Source organism: Equus caballus, chromosome 14, assembly GCF_041296265.1.
Source record: "Equus caballus isolate H_3958 breed thoroughbred chromosome 14, TB-T2T, whole genome shotgun sequence".
Classification (NCBI taxonomy): Eukaryota; Metazoa; Chordata; class Mammalia; order Perissodactyla; family Equidae; genus Equus; species Equus caballus.
Window position 1 is genome coordinate 88014966 of NC_091697.1, and position 17947 is coordinate 88032912.

At 41.0% G+C, this 17947-nt stretch overlaps 1 pseudogene; it reads left to right on the forward strand.

Moving 5' to 3' along the window:
* The first annotated feature begins 976 nt into the window (after window positions 1-976).
* Window positions 977-1932, forward strand: LOC100073226 (eukaryotic translation initiation factor 4E type 2 pseudogene; annotated as a pseudogene).
* Window positions 1933-17947: the final 16015 nt, after the last annotated feature.

The following is a 17947-nucleotide window of genomic DNA, read 5'->3' on the forward strand; positions in this document are numbered from 1 at the left end:
GATTAATTAGTAAGATAGATAGTTCATAAACGAGGATGGTTCCATCAATCCCGAGGGTCTATTTGAAATACAGAAAGGAAAACCTTTGACTCAGGTGGAACTGAGAGAAGATGCACTCTCTCTGGGCTCTCTCCTTGCCTCCATGGAACAAGTTCACTGATATTTCACTCCACTTTGGGTAGTCAACAAAGAAGTTAAACAGCTAGTAAAGCAATGACTAAGAAGATTCTGCTATACCTTATCTGAATTCTAAGGCCAGGCCAAGGCAAAACACGTTTTTCTTCAATGGCCATGGTTTTGAACTATTCTGATTTGGGTGTCTCTTCTCCCCTGCTCTCCCTGGACTCCCATTTTTGGTGCACATTGCCTGCTTACTCTCTTCGTTAGGCCACCAAATCTGCTGTCTGATCATTTTTTGACCATAGGTTATTAGCTATAAAATATTTAAAATAAAATTCTGAACAGATTATGTTAGCAGAATTCCAGGCATTAGGAAGTCAAGTAAGAATTATAGATGTGGCAGTAACTTTCTTGAACCCTGGATATCACTCCACATGGCACTTATTATCTTTTCTTTCTATGCTAATTCACTCTTTCCTAGATTCTTCCCATTCTCCAACTTGGTCAACTTGGGCAGCATTGACTTGTGAGTGTTTGTGTTGTCCCTGCATGTCACCCATCCAGGTCTCACTCTTCTATTCATGACACTAAGTGGACCCACGGCCTGTCCTCAGTTACCCTGTCACCTGTGACAAGATGAGGCAGAAGCTCCGCAGAACCAGAAAACTCACTCCTTTCTTCCCTCAATTTCCTTATTCCATACATCTAGGCCAAGATTTCAATTTAAGAAGCGGTAGAAGTCCCATTCAAGACTTAGCTCTAACTTGGTTATTTCAACTCCTGCCTTCCAGAGAGAACTACATTTGAATATTGGCTATTTATGCAGATATTAATAAAAGTGTACTTTACGAGTGGCGACGGCGGCGGCGAGAGGATGAACAACAAGTTCGACGCATTGAAAGATGATGACAGTGGGGACCATGATCAGAATGAAGAAAACAGCACACAGAAAGATGGTGAGAAGGAAAAAACAGAATGAGACAAGAGTCAGGGCAGCAGCAAGAGGAAGGCTGTTGTCCCAGGACCAGCAGAGCATCCCCTGCAGTACAACTGCACTTTCTGGTACTCCAGGAGAACCCCCGGCCGGCCTACCAGCTCACAGAGCTACGAACAGAACATCAAACAGATCGGCACCTTTGCCTCTGTGGAGCAGTTCTGGAGGTTTTACAGCCACATGGTACGTCCCGGGGACCTGACGGGCCACAGTGACTTCCATCTCTTCAAAGAAGGAATTAAACCCATGTGGGAGGATGATGCAAATAAAAATCGTGGCAAGTGGATTATTCGGCTGCGAAAGGGCTTGGCAACCCGTTGCTGGGAGAATCTCATCCTGGCCATGTTGGGGGAGCAGTTCATGGTTGGGGAGGAGATCTGTGGGGCTGTGGTCTCTGTCCAGTTCCAGGAGGACATTATTTCAATATGGAATAAGACTGCCAGTGACCAAGCAACCATAGCCCTAATCCGGGATACACTTTGGCGAGTGCTTAATCTACCTCCCAACACCATTATGGAATACAAAACCCACACCGACAGCAACAAAATGCCAGGCAGCCTGGGCCCCCAAAGGCTCCTTTTTCAAAACCTCTGGAAGCCGCGGTTGAATGTGTCATGACCCTCTTCCTCTCTGGATGGCATCATCATTGAAGCTGGCCTCATCGGAATCTCTTGTTCTGTTGGTGTGCTACCTGGAAGATCCTTCCGTCCTGGACAAGAGGAATTGGAAGAGCGTTTTATGTTTTGAGAACAGGCTGACACGCAGCAGCTACGGCATCAGCTGAGATCACTTAATAAATGGTGCTAAACTAAAAAAAAAAAAAAGTGTACTTTACTCCCATTTGGCTGTTTGCCTTTGCTTAGAGTTCCCCCAGGAAATTTCATTGACAGTACTGAATAGGAGGAGAATTATGGGAAAATGGTAGTATAATTAGCAGTATAGGAACAGAAAAATCCTAGATCTGTGGCCATGAAAACAATGATGAGCCTTCTAGCTCTACCATAATATCATGAACTCATTGGAGTTCATTTTTCAACCCCAAAGTGTCTTGAGAGTTTGAGATGTTCTCTAATCAAAGAGAAAAATTTCTCCTCCTTTCCTCTTAAAACCATGTCGGTTAGAAAGAGAAATTTAGAAAACTGAGTTAAACCAAAATGGTAAACTTATCAATAGAAAATGAGAATCATGAACGGTGGGAAAGTCCAGGCTTATCATTATTTAATAACAATTTACCATCTGTTCCAGACTGAATAACCCATCTGGCGTCTACTGCCAACAAGTATTAACACATCTTCCAGATGCCTCTGCTGAGTATAATCATAAAGTTTGTACTTGATTTAAAAACAGATGTAGAAGGGCAAAGAACTGAAGTGCATCATCAGAATTGAAGTTGTGATGGCTTTCACCTTTCTGACAACTCCAATCTATTCATACGAAATCATTAGCTGGGCTGTAGGTGTATTTAAGAGCGACGACTGGTGTGTGTTGGGGAAACTTAACGACTGTGATGATGAGCACAGCCATTGGTAAAGGTAACCAATGGTAATAAGCTTGGAGAAATCCCAGGCTCTCATGAGAACCAGAGAGTCCTGGTAATGTAAAAAGACCAGCAAATGTCCTCAAAATCACATGTCCTGACTCATTAAGCAGGCATGCATGCAGGTGCTGCCCTAGCTGCTGAAGCTTGGAGCACGAGAAGATGGACACAGCACTAGGAGAGTTAGCTGTCAGTAAGGCTTGAGTCTACCTAAACTAAAGCCTGGTCTTGACTTCAAGTAGACAGCCCAGAGGCTGTGTGGTGCAGAGGGAACAGAGTACTTGGCTTGAAACCACATGATTTGGGTGTGAGTCTTGACTCTGCACTTCACTACTTGTCTGATTCTGCTAAGTCACTTAGCCACTCTGGACTTGTCTTCTCATTTTTCAAGAGTTGTCACAAGAATCCTGATAAGCTCCTTATAAACTATAACTCAAGATACAGCTGTTTCATATCCCTTTGGAATGAGTTAAGACACAAATGAATCTTAATAATCAATCAATGAAAACAAGTTTATTATTTAAATTATCTAAAATGTTATTTTATCAAAAGAAAGATGATGAAAGATCAAATTTAAGTCAGACAACATACGCTCAAGCTGATCCACAAAAACTGAAAAATCTTCATGGAGAAAAAAGAAAAAAGACCTCAACTTGATCTTTGTTGATTCAACTTTTGTACTCATTAACCTCACTTTTGTGAAATGACCAGGTAAAGGCAGTGTGAATTCAATACAATAAACATTAATTGAACACTTCCTGTGTACAAAGTTCAATGCTAGCCATTATAGAGAAGTGCAGGACTGATATTCATGCAGTATACACTGTCACAGCTAGTTTACTTGTCTGCAGTCAGACCCATTCTTGTTGGTTGATGCTTGTTCCATACTGAGTGTCAAAGATTTTGAAGTTCAGCTCTGGATACAAACATGAATAAGATACAGTTTCTCTTAGCTTTTGCCCATGCCTTAGATTCAACTCAGTTTTCCAAATTCACAGCTGATATGGGGCACTAGTTAAAGCACAGCCAGTTGAAGCACTAGACAGGATTACTGACTAAAGTGCACCGACCGCCGGATTCATTTGGTTGACAAGAGCAGTTTGGCCATTAGAATCCAACTTAAGTTCACATTTCACTGGGGAATCTGTGGCTTCCTACACTGACCCACAATTTCTTTAGTGGGGTTTTTATTTTCCTGACTGTTGATAATAGCTTCTACTTATTACTAAACATGAAATATGTACCAGATGATATATGAAAGTTATCCCTATTATCTTGACAAGTTTGCAAAATCAATAATACTATTCCCATTTTATAGGCTGAGCCTGATTGGTGTATTTCTTAAGGAGTGGTGACTAGGAAGTGGTGAAGGAGATGACTCCAGGTCTGTCTGACCTCAAATCTGGACTTTTTTTTTTTTTTTTTTACCATTCTCTATTGAATGACTAGCATGATTAGTGGGATTTCTTCCCCATCATGGGCTCCATTTCTCCTTGAGCAGTACTCTACTTCTCTCCAGTACTGCCACTCCTCACTCATCAGATTCTACCTTAAACCAGAAGCCCACATTTACACAGTGAAAAGGAGAAAATTTTCTCTCTCACCACAGCTCTGAAGATAAACCACATTTATCCTATGACCAGGCAGGAACATCTCAATCATCAGAACAGAGTGGATAATGAACTCCTGTTACCATCTATCAAGAAGAACTCTTTCTTCATTGCAAAATCTTTTGCTACAGAATGCACAGAATTCTGGGGGTTATAGGACACGACGGCCTCCCATGAATATCTATAAATCAAGGCTCTGAAGCCTCTAAGTATCATCCAAACCAAAATGGACACAAGGATAATTCCTGAAAGAGAAGTTGGGGAATGGGAAACAATTCTTCTTGATCGTGCCCTTGTTACCTGCAGACATTAGATGCGGGACTTTGGTTCATTGCTTCATGTAATTAGGTGGCTTGTATCTATTTCCTATCCTCCTCATAGACAACTTTGTGACTCTGGTTTCAAGACAACTAATCATGTGCTATCCTGTGCTAACCCTTATGGGTTCTGGTTTTTCTCATTTCCTTTCTCTTCTTCTCCAGTACTCGCAGGATTGTGCTTGAACAATCATATTGACAGATTGCTTCCAGGGGTATTTTTAGTGCAATGGATAAGAAAATCTCCAGCAAAGGTCAGATCTTTCACTGTTTTAATTAAATTGCAGTGGAAGAAGATTATATCATAAGGATGGCCAGCCAGCTAACTCTGCAGCAATATACACAAAGCCATCATAAGACTCTTGTTACCATGAGAGCGTAAAAGTGACGTGGGCACCAGGGCCAGGTTTTAATTTAAAATGAGCCTTGGTAATTACTTAGAGTTTTTGAAAATTGTTGTCAAGGGATATTTAACAAGGTTTTGTAGATCCACAGTGATTGTGATTATTACTTTTTATTGGTACAATATTTTATTACTTCCCCTTCAGATATGAGTAAGCAATTTTTAACCTGTAGAATCTTATCATTAATTATTTGATACCAGCAACTTAAATACTTTCCATGACTTCCAGAAGATCTATATTGCCACTGGAAGTTTTCAAATGTAGTTGTCCACTGATTTACCTTTTCATGTATTCTCCAGATGAAAAAATTGTTCGAATCCATTTTGAAACCAAATATCTTACACATATTTCCTCATAAGAAAAGACGCTTTGTTGCAAGGGAGAGAGAATGTTAAGGACTCTTCCTGAAGTGTTATGGCTATGATGAGGTTGAAATATTGCTGCTTTGTAAGTGAATACAAACATTGTCGTTTATGATACACCTGCTTCTTGTTGGACCCCAAGCAAGCAATAACCCAACTCCAGAGATGATTCAGCTTAACTTGCCTTTTAGAGTACGTGCGTGGGAAATAAAGAATTTTTAAATTGGCTTTCTTGGGTTCCAGATTAGATATCACCATATGCATTTAAAATGCTAGAAAATATTCTGAAAACTGCTTCTAAAGGATCTAAAAGAAGGCTCTTATCTCAGTTAGAAGTCCCTGTCATTTTGTTTTTGTAGATTCACAATAAATTTATTTTACTAAGCAAAAAGAAGCAGTTGTGCAGAATATGATAAAGGAGAATTGAATATCAAGACTGCACGAAAACAGGATGATGCTATGGTTGGTGAGTATTTTTTCTGATGAGGAGTCCCTTTTTTCCTAGGCTAGAAAGTCTTCTTAAATAAATACATAGGAGAGGAATAGAAAGGCAGGGTAGGGAGAGAGAGAGAGAGATAGAAGGAGAGAGAGGGAAAGAGCACTAATCAAAAATGTAAGTCCACTTGCCTTTTTCTAGTAATAAAAAAATGATGTGAATGAGCCCATCGTCGCCTCCCTGCTTCTTCCATACACACTCCTTGTTTCTGGTTGAGAGCTCTCTCTCTCCACATGCCAATTTAGCTGTAGGCCTCCCTCCTGAAAAGACTGTGAAAGGTATCCATTGGCTCCAACGAATTCAGCTTCACTGACAATCTTGTTCTTTGGGTAGCTATTTGTGGTCTACAATCTGGCTCGCCCCCTCTAACTACCGCTCTAGATCTTTCTTCCCCTTCATGGCCAAAATTCTTGAAAGAGTTATTCCCGCTATCTCCATTTGCTCACCACCCTCTCTAATCTGCGCTCTTCTAATTTGGCTCACGCCTGTTCCATTCCACTGAAACCGCTTTAAAAGGTCTCTGATTTCTTCTCTGTGAAACTTGGCAATACAGATTACCCTGTCCTTCCTAAAGTAGCCTCTCAGTTTCTGTGGCACCGCAATAGCTGGATTTCGTCGAACTCTTTAACCACTCCTTCTTTGTCTTTTTCATGAAGTTCTTGTCCTCTGCTCACTTCTTACATGGAATTGTTGCTCAGAGTTCATTTCCAGGCTATCTTCTCACTTTCTCTGTGACCTCAGCCATCTACATAACTTCACTTCCTATTAAATGTCAATTATTTCCATATCTCTATCTCCAGTTCAGCCTATTTGCTGGAGTACCAGCTCCATTGATACAATGGCCTACAAGACATATCAAGAAGAAATATTGCAGGCACCAAAAAGTCAACCTGTCTGGAATTGAATCCATCCTCTGTCTTCTAACCACTAACCACACCAGGCAGACTCTCCCGGTGTTCCTGATCTATAGTGATTTAAAACAGTTTACTAGGATTGAACCTGGACTCCTCTATACCTTATTTCTATGTTCAATCCCTTACTTCCCATTTCCATTGCACTTAGCTCAGTCTGGGCCACCAAATTTCTCTGCCTGGACTCTTGCATGAGTTTCCTAACTGTTCTAACTCCTGCCTTAATTCTCTGCAACCCATGCTCCACCTTGCAGCCAGAGTCAACTTTCTTTCCTGAAAATCTCATCATGTTATTTTCCCGACTTAAAACCATTAATGCCTTTCTAAGGCTCCTAGGATAAAATGAAAACTCTGTAACATGACTTACAATCGCCTGCTTGTTCTGGTGCCTTCTTAATTCTCCAGCCTCTTCTCCTGAGAAACCCAGCAGCTCCCTCTCCCCACAGTTCTACAGAGCTCTGCTCGCCCTCCCCTTTGAGGAGCTGCTCCTGCTGCTCCTGCTGCCTGGAGTGCGCTTGCCTCCCTCTTTGCCTGGTAAGCTGCCACACTTCCTTTAGTCCTCAGCTGTATCTTCCCTCTGATAATTTATTGTAATTTCCCTCCCTCTCCATAATATGTAAGTTTGTCCAGCAAACAGTAATTACTCACTAAATCTTCTTTCAATGATCAAGTAAATTTCAAAGGCTACCTTCACAGAAACTTTCTCTCAAAATATCCTCACTCTGCACACTTACTTTCCAAGAGTTCTGCTGAACTAGTGTTGCTACGTTGATTGTCTGGTAATTTAATTAAATAGACAATCAAATCCAGAAGCAGCCATCAATGATATGAGTTCTTCTGTCAACATTGACCTCTGAGCTTTCAATCCACTATAGAGATGAGGTCTCCAACTCACCTAGGAAGAGACTGCAATAGGCCGATGACAGCGCGCAGGCTTCTAAATGCAGTCTCCTTTCAGATGGCCTGGGGACCTGGCTTGGGTTTTGTAGAGAGACATCCCGCTCTGTGCGGATCCCCTCTAGTGCACACTTTTTACTTCTTTGATTTCTACCACTGTTTTGTTCCCTCTGTTACACCAAATTAGCACTTTATTTCCTTTCTTGCCTCCTTTATTATCACCAATCGCCTTACGTAACACTTTAGATGTTCAACTCATTCTATTAAAAATCTTGTGAAGTATCCATTACTCCCTCTATTTCATAGGGAAGAGAGTGAAGCTTGTCTATGATCACATAGCTCTTCAGTGGCCAAGCTGGGTTCTACCTCCATTGTCGGTATTCGTTTTATGGTTTCTTGAGGGTACAGACCCTTCCTAATACATCGTTGTCACCTGTCATGCACATGGCATATAGTAAATAGTGAGTACCTTCTTATTGGATAAATGTTGGTAAATAAACTAAGATGTTGGAAACAAGAAAGAATATTTTTTCTACTTTATGTTAATCCATTTGAATGTAGTTTCATAGTGACTACGTGTAGGTATATTAAGCACAATCTGCAACCACATTCAAATAATTAGCCAGCTGAAACAGCACAGAGGAAAAGGCTGTGAAGGTTTATCTTGACCAATACTAAGGACCAATGACCTTCCAGAAAAATGATAACACGGATAGTCAAGAACTGAGTGTGACAAGAAGACTGGAAACAAATAACTGGACAATTTTCACTGTGCACCTAAATCCTATAGTTTGGCTCATGTGCCTTTTGTATCAAATGTGCTTCATTTCAATTGAGGTATAACATTGAAGAGGCATAAATTTGATGTGAGGTAAAATGAGGCATAAAATGTACTTATTTTTTATTCTATTAGTTTTTCACAGCAAAGAATTAAACAAATATTTCTATTATTGGAGATACTGTTGGTTCCTATTGAGACCTTTTTAGGATAGATAATATGCTCATTTATTTAGAGATGAGGGCATGAGAGGGTGATTAATGCTTTATTTTGATAAAGCAAACTGCAATGTCATAAAAATGGTGAACTTATAGAAAATATTAATGATTTAACCTTATTAAGAGGAAAAGTGAGATATTTGACTTCCTAAGCTAATCAGTTATCTGGAAATTATACTTATATCGCTCTTTAAAAGAAATTATTAAGTTACCAGTGTGAATCAGGAGTGTGAAAATGGGTGTTTGGGCATTTGGTCTGTGTCTCCCAGGAGCATGAGTTCTTTGGATCCCACTGCCTTCCAGCCTAGTTCCCATCTCCAGCCTCTGTGTCTGAAGGTGCCTCTTACAAGGCTTGCTTGATGAGGAAAATCAACAAGCCTTTCTACCCTCCACTTTCTCATCCTCTCCGATGCCCTTTATCCTCATTTTAGAACACTTGATTATATGTTCCAATCTGGCACTTGCAACCTGACTAATTGGATCAAATTGATGAGAGAAAATGAATATTCTCACCTGCAAAAGAAATGATGGGATAATCATGACTAGGAAAAAAGGACATGCAGATTTTTGTGCTAACATCTCTAAAATAGCCCAGGAGTCGCACTGAGAGCATATATAGCCTATAGAGCCAACTTAGGAATGCTGGACACCATCATTGGATGTTGAACACTATGGGTAAAGATACAGTGGCGACTATTGTAAGTGTAATTGCTGATAATAATGTCTGTGAAAGCAAATTGTGAGGTGGTTGCTGAATTATGCCATGTAGTAAGTATTTTGTAAGAAGGCTTCACAAAGGTACTGCTTAACTTTGATTGATGGATCAATTAGGAATGTAAAAAAAGAAATGAATGGGCCACGCATACACGGAGCAGAGTCTAGGGACCCTCAAATTGTGTGTGTGGGTGCATATACCTCTATCTTTATCTCTGCCTATTCATACGCTTCTCTACATATTGCCTGATGCAAACTGCAGAAATTTCATTAAACTGATAAAATAAGTATCCTACCTGGATTAAAGAAGTCCGGCAAATTATCAGCAGACACAAAAGGTAGTTTTTTGAGTTTGCTAACACTGTGAAAACCTCTGGGTTTTTTTTTTTTTTGACACATTGATCTACCAGTTACTAGATCAACAACTGAGAAGGAAATAGAGAATTGATACCTGGCTGAGATCTTTGGACTTAATTAAAAGGACTGTGAGGACAGCTTTTTTTTAGCCATCCACATCATGACTGGCATTCAAAGTGTTTCTTGCTACACTAAGAGCAAAAGCTGCCCACTTATTTTGACACAACTGTGAAGTGTATACGCAGGAGGGTGTGTTAGTAAAGAAAGAGTGTGTGTGTGTGTGTGTGTGTGTGTGTGTGTGTGCTTGTGCATGTGTTTAAGAGAATGAGAGAGGAAAGAAAGATTTCATAATTATCTTTCCATCTATCAGAGATGTTGGACTACTTTGCCACAAATCTGAAGACTGTCTCAAGGGGGATCCACATGGCTAGTCTTTCAGGCTAAGTGTAGAGAAGGGGTTACCCAGGGAACCGATGCTTTTGAAATGTGTTTATAATTTTCCTTGGAGGTTGCATTGTAAAATGTTCCAAGTGTTTGGGTGCAATAGGACAGAGCAAGAAACGAGGAGGCAAAGAGTGACATTGTTCTGTCCTGGATTTAGGAATTCCTGACCGTGGCTCTGGCTAAAGCATCTTTCTGGATAATTCCTAGCATCACTTTAGAAGTATTGCTGGGAGTGATGAAAAGTGATCAACTTGGCACCATATAACCATGACACTTTTCCAAGTTAATGCTGTCAAAAATAATCATGTCATGCAAACACACACAAACACAGGGGAAAATAAATTTGGTGCCATCTAAAAACCAAAACCAAAAGCTCTAGGCATGAAAAAATCAACAGAAAGAAATGTGAATGTAAAATGTAGTTGTATCTTAAGTCTACTCGCTCTAACCTCAAATATGCACCCAAGAGCAGCTTCTTTATTTTCTATGGCTGAACTGATTTCCTTATGAGGTCCCCACCAGTAGGGAAAAGACTTGCCAGTCAATAGTATTTCAGTTTCTTTAAATGGTCTCTTAATGTTCAATAGCTAATAAGGAAGGGTTTAAATGTTGTCTTTTAGCTGACTCCCTTTTCCTGTCCAGATGAAGCAGTGGGGTCCTAGTGTATGAAGGGGAATTCATTGTGGCCCTATGGCAGGGGTAGCCAGAGTCTTAGATCCACTGACTGTCTGCCTGACCCTCACTTCTCTCTGTTGTGGTGTGCCCGTTCTGCTCTCTCTCTGTACTGGTGACCGTTGAGCTGCTACCGGTTTGGTCTGGACATTCAAAAAGGTGAGTTGCTACCTCCCCTTAGAGTCATAGTCCTAGCTATATGCCTACTGTTTCATAGTCTTTTTTGTAGCAGCCTCTTATTTTACCCTGAAACCTTTTCTAATTCACAACCCTTCCCTGGATGGTGTGGGAACCTTTAAGCCCCCTGCTTGTCATACACGGGCCAACTGAATTTGCGAAAGTCATCTGTGGGCGGCCCCTGACTGCTACTGCAGGCACTCCACTGAGCGGGCCCCTTTGACCTGCTGTGCAGCATTCTATTACTATTGAACAGGAAAAGCTGCTGAGCCTGAAAGCTGCTAAAAAGTTACTATCCAGGTCACTGTCTCGTGATTTGGTGTAAGATGGAAAGGAGAATATCCAGAAATTTTCATTATTTGTATTTTCCTGCAACTGGAGCTGAGGTTAATCTTAGTGGGATTTAGACTTGACTTCCTCAGGTGCAGAGGGAGAAAAGCACCATGGTAATAAATCCTTATGAATTCGTTTGAGATGAACATGCCACTATGAGAGGGAAAGCTGGGTGGGTGGGACCCCAGGTTACGTCCCTAGTTACTCACTCAGTCCTGGTGCTTTATTTCTCCCAGACTGCGATGAGGGTGCACTCTGACCCTTCACCGGCCAGTCATATTTATGGCTGACTCTGAGGCAGTGACAAAACGAGATGGGGTCCTGGCCACCCGCCCTGCTATGGGGAGGAAATGCCTGCCGCTTTTGGTCCAGCAGCATCAGCCGAAGGGCAAGAGAACAGATGAGGCTCTGGCTCCTCTTATCTTCGTCTCACCCAACAACACAGTTTTTTTTCTTTTTTTAAATCAGGCAGAAGAAGGCTCAGTATCATAGTGATTTGTCTAATTGGACAAGGCAGTCTGGCATGATCCAGAAGATCCAATTTCTGGTCCCAATGTTGACATCATCTCCTTATTCAGAGGCTTTCCCTGAGAACAAGACCCTAGCCCTACCCCAGGACAGTCCCTCCTCTTAAATTCAAAGGTCCCCCTTCCTGACCACAGCCTTCATCTTTCCTCTCAGGTACCCCATACCTCCTCTCTGTTATTTCATAGAGGCCCTCTGCTCTTCCACTTTCCTCCTCTGTGTCCACTTCTCACCTTACAGCCAGAGGGATCTTTCTAAGATGCTCTCTTTTCTGCTTACTCCCCTACTCACAGTCTTTCCTTGATACCCTACTGCTCAGAATAAAGTGGCCTGTTGTCATCCTCTCTGGATGCCCAGCCTCTGAAGCTTCTTTTTATGCTTGGCGAAGTTTCTTGGTGAGAGGAAGGCCACTGCTCATGTCAGAAGTAAAAAATGACACATATTCAGACTTCCTTGTGAGCTAGAATTTAGGCACGTGATAGAGGTCCCGCCCATCAAGAAGTCTTGCACAGACTGAGTTGGGAGATGACACAAGTTGTGGATAGCAAGGAAGTTCCAGAAAGAGAGAGTTCTTGGGCCCCCAGAGGCAGTGGTTTTGGCAACAGTATCCTGTGTCCAGCGGGGTCAGTGGTGGCAATGGTGGCCCCAGTGATCAGTTCTGCGTCATAATTTGGACCTCCGTCCTGACAGTGCAGCCCTTTTCTCATTCTTTAGACCTGGAAAATTCTGTGAGCTACCCAAAACTTCTTAATACTTTTATTTCCTGCTTAAAACACCCAAAGTTTGTTGCTAATCCAAAAGCCCTAACTGTTACATATGGCTCACAGGGCCTTTTAGGATTCAACCACCACTACTTTCCTCCCCAGCTGTACCTCTCAGTGTGAATTCCCACCTCACACACTGCGATTCAGACATGTTTGAAGACTTTCGTCTTTTACCTGGCTCTTTCTTACCTCTGGATCTGTATAAATACTCTGCCCTCTGAGTGGAGAGCTCTAACTTGCCTTCTGCACTGGGAGGACTCTCATTCTCTGAGTCTCAGTTTTGGCGTCACTATCACTAGGACAGTTTCCGTGGCCGAATATGCTGGCTGCCCATCTAATTCCCCTCTTCCTTCTACATCACTAACAGAACTCCAATTTTGTACACACTGCTGTGTGCCCAGTTAGTAATGCTCACCTCCTAGTCTCTCTGAAAATATGAGTGGCTGTGTGACTCTGTCCTGGCCAATGAGTTGTAAGCAGAAGTCTACCAGGTGGGGCTTCCAGGATGTAAAGCATCAGACCTAGTCCACATGTGCCTCTTTCCCTTCTCATCTGTAATGCAGACTTGATGTCCGGCATTGAAGCAGACATTTTGTGGCCATGAGAACAAGAGCCACACTGGAAGAGAAGGCAATCAGAGGGAGCCTGGGTTCTCAATGAATTCCTGGAACAGTTGCACGAGATGTGAACTGCCTAACGCCAGCTTCTTGTACGTAATATGAATAAATCTCTATGTAGTTAGGCCACTGGTGTCAGATTCCTGTTATGTGCTATTGAGTGCAATCTTGAGCCCCTCAGGCAATCTGGCTAGGTGCTCCTTTCAATTATTCTCACAGCATCCTTTACTTCCTCTGTGAAAGCCCATATCACCTGGTTGTAATTTTCTCTTTACTTATCTAAATCTTCATTCTCAGTTGTGAGATCCGTGAGGACAGTGACTGGAGTGGGTTGAATCACGTTCCTCAAAAAGATATGTTCTCATCCTAATCCCTGGTACCTGTGAATGTGACCTTATTTGGAAATATGGTCTTTATAGATGTAATCAAGTTAAGATGAAGGTCCTACTGGATTAGGGTGGGCCCTAAATCCAGTGACTGGTGTCTGTATAAGAGAAAGGATAGGGAGACTTGAACACACTGACACGTACAGGGAAGAAGGCCATGTGATGATGGAGGCAGAGATTGGAGTTATGCTGCCAAAAGCCAAGGAATACCTGGGGCCTCCAGAAGCTGGAAGAGGCAAGGAAGTGTTCTCTCCTAAAGCCTTCACAGGGAGCGTGGTACTACAGACACCTTGATTTTAGATTTGTAGTCTCCAAAAATGGGACACTATAAATTTCTTTTGTTTTAAGCTGTACCCATCTAATGGTAATTTGTTACTGCAGCTCTAGGAATCTAACGTAGGTGACCATGCCTGCATTGTTTAGACTGGCACCACACCATCTTGTGTTAGAGTCATCAACCTTAGTATTTCCCTTAGAGCAGGTCAGCCCTGGAGCCATAATGTGGGGTAGATCAGAGCCAGAGAAGATACGACGCCTGCTTTTCAAGCTAACAATTTGCTGCTTTCATATCCTGTGTCCCAGCATCCTCCCAATAAGGTCAGCATGCAAGAACCCAGAATCCAAGGATGGCAAACAGATTTCATCTTGATTGCCTAGAGTATTGTGTTGCAAAGGATTCTGAAGCTGCATTTGTGTCATTTATTCCATTTGCTCCATAATTCTTTATTCACTGTCTACTATGCGAACACGTAGGTTCTATTCTGGTTCCTGGGAATTCACAACACATAGAAGAGGGAAATCAATTAATTGTTCAATCAATCCCTCTCTCCCTAGAGCTGACATTGCTATGATGGATTAAAGATATTTTCCATAAACATAGGAGGGAAGAATTGAGGAGGTTTACCATATATTTGCTATCCCTCCAGATTAGATCTTGTCACAGCGTTGGATTTTCAGGCAGTTCCACAATTGCGTCTCTCTCTTCTTTGGAACTCATATAAACAACTCGTTCCACTCATGTCTGCTGGCAGCTGTTTCTTATTTTGATGTTGCAAGAGCATGAGAGTGTCAGACCCCAGTCTGAGGAGAGGGGCTGAGTGTTTCATTGCTAGATCACAAAGACTGCTAAAACCTAGGGGAAGAGTTAAGGACGTTCTCCTGCCTGAATCAGAATCTCAAGAAATTCAGAATGCACGTCAGTGAAGCAAAGAGTTTCATTTTCCATTAAGAGTAAAAGCTAGAGATTGGAAAGCGTTGGAGATAACTTTAAAGTGCTGTGGAGAGTTGTCCAGAATAACCTGGTTACAGGATTGAATGTGTCTTTAGCTGAGCTTCTGAGAAATAGTAGAAAAAATGTAAGCTAAATTTAAAAACTTAACCAGTTCAATATGCAGATACAAAGTAGACACACCCACATACGCATACAGTCAATTTGAAAGGATAACTTCTTATTCATTAAAAAGTAGTAAAAGAGATAGGCAAAAGACAGGATAATTGAGATCTTATTTTTATCTGAAATAAGATCAATGTCTTGAAAAATTTTATTTGTGTTACTTAAGATATTCCCTTGATCTCTATGAACCCAGCTGTAAAATTTGGTGAGACTCAGGAATCTACTGGAAACAGACGCTGTGTAACAAATCTGTTTTCCAGATTAATAAAATTTTCAGTGTCTGTAGCAATCCTAAATCCTTCAGTCTGTGTAGAGCAGACATTTTTATATCAAGATGCCAGACACCTCAGTTCATGATTTACCACCTCCTCTGGCCATACCTGAGATCTTTTTTCAGCTATTTCAAGCAAAATTATTTTTTTCACTGTAATTTGATTGCGAAAAGAAGAAATGGAGCATCATTTTGGCCGGATACTGAGGAACTCTGGGGATATTATGGTAGTCTCAGGGGGACACAAGTTCAAGGTGAGTTATGGTTTCAGCACAAATTTTCTGCTAAATATTCCAGCAAATATTCCATTCTCTGTCAGCTGGTATCTGAGGAATACGACTCTGGGAGTTATTGATTCAATGTTGGGAAATTACAGAACTGTGCACATTTGACCCGTCTTCAATCTAGCTAGTGACATCAGCCAAGTCACTTAGAGCTGCTGTCACCCTCAGGTCCTAACACAATTACAGAAACTTCCAAGTCTGTGTAATCTGGCTGCAGGGTTATCGGAAGGAATGTCCTGTCTCTGTGACCTCAAAGCTCTTCTCAACTTTGTAATGTGTTTTTGTGCAAAGAGGCCCTGAGGTCAGCCTAACCAGTGGCGCTGAGAACAGAACCTCATTAAGCTTCTGACAGTGTGAAATTATCCAGTCAAACAATTTGCCACATCTGCATACACTAATCTGTGGCTATTTAAAGAATTATGCTCTTTCTCTTTGGCCATATATAACCAATGACTCTTAAAGTAAGCTCCCAGGCCATTAGCAGGCTACTAATATACTTCACAACTCTCTCAAAATGCAAGTCCCTGCTCACTTCTTACATGTAAAGGATATATAAATCCATATACTTTTATTTTCACATAGGACTTAAGGCTACTTATGACTAAATTAATGGGTGAGCTGTTAGAGTTACTTAAACTTGATAATTGCAAAATAAATTAGCACATTAACAGAGCATACTGAGGACTTAAATTCAGTGTTCTACTATGGAGATCAGCTGACACACTATGCTATGCAGTGTGGTAGAGTTCAAATATTTCATGCATACACACAATTTGAATGCTAGAAACCTGGCATTGATATAGCACCAGTGTTCTCTTAAAATAGGTGTCATTTTCAGATGCTGTTCTACTTGCCTTTCATTCTAATTTATTATTATTTTAGCTACATTATTCTCTGTTTGTTTACTGTGGTAGTTTGGTTAATGCTACAGTACATGATGATGCATACGTGCATCAACAGTATTTTTGGCCCACAACCCATAATTTCAGTAATGACTAGATTTTATGTGTCTATGTTATGTGGTTTCGATGGGAATCATCCATTCCAACATTTCTAAAATCAGAGTGCCTCCTCTCTCTCTTTCCATATGTTTGTGCGTCTGAGTATTTGCTTCTATAGTGACACTTTCTTGTCTTCACCTAGTTCTTTTTCCCTTTGGGAAGTGGGAAGTGTGTTGCGTGGTGGGCATTGGCATGAGATCTTGAGTCTTACCAAAGAAGGCCACACCGAAAAAGTCTGAGATACAATGATATAGACTTAGATGTAATGAAGTAGACAAAGGTAGATGTAACATTGATTGATAAAAAATTGATACTCATGCTTTATACTTTAATTCACACCATTTTTATCATAATTTTAAAGTCCCTTAAGCATAGATCTTCCGTGGAAAATTTCTATAAACATATATACTCGTATCTGTTTACCCTCTTCTCGGCTTCTAGTGTTTGAGGGGTGCTCCTTTGCAGAGATATTTTTCAGAAGACCGTATGTCATCACCAAACTAGAAAATAGTATCTGATGTAGATCATATGTATATGCATAAGTGTATTATGTGTATAGTATCTTGACAGTTATTTTCAACACGTTCTTTTTTCCCCATTAGAATGAGACAAGGGAGTTCTCATCTTAACATGTATTTGGCTCCTAAAAGTCCTGAGAAACTATCCAACTAGAATAAAATGTCCAAGTCTTCTAAATATGCAAAGTTGGTCTCTAATCTTTAAAAATTTCTAGATAATACAAAGAGCCCCCATCACCTTGGCAGTTGAATCCTTATTGGAGGAAAGAGGCCGCTTCATGTTATACTTTTCAGTCAAGAGCCTGATCTTGTCACACACCATCCCGCCACACAAAACAAAATCACGTTCAACGTATTGTGACAGGTGTTTTTGAACATCTAGACTCTCAAATTAGAGTTGTACAGGCTACATGATGATATTGAGAACAAACACTTTTTCTCGTGGGAGTGCATTTAATCATGCTGATGTACTTTACCGTCTATTTAGAAATTTGAAATCACTCAGTGGTTGAGCTGCCACAAAAATTACTTTTAGACACAATACTTGAAAATGAGTCATAGCTGTAGTGTCCCTGTCACCTGCTGCCTATATCAGTGCTGGAGTAAGAGACATAGAGACAGCATTCTTCTATAACGGGTTCTAAACAGTAAATATGCTCTTGGCATCAATCTATTTATTGAAGTCAGTAGCTGGGGAGAGATTTTCTGGTAGAAAATTTAAATTCATGTGTAAGTCAAACACACATTATTTTTAGCTCAACTGGAACTCAAAAAGATACCTGTTCTGGAAGAGATCCCCTTTATCTTTTATTTTCTCTGAGTAGCCTTGGAACACTAATAAAAAGAT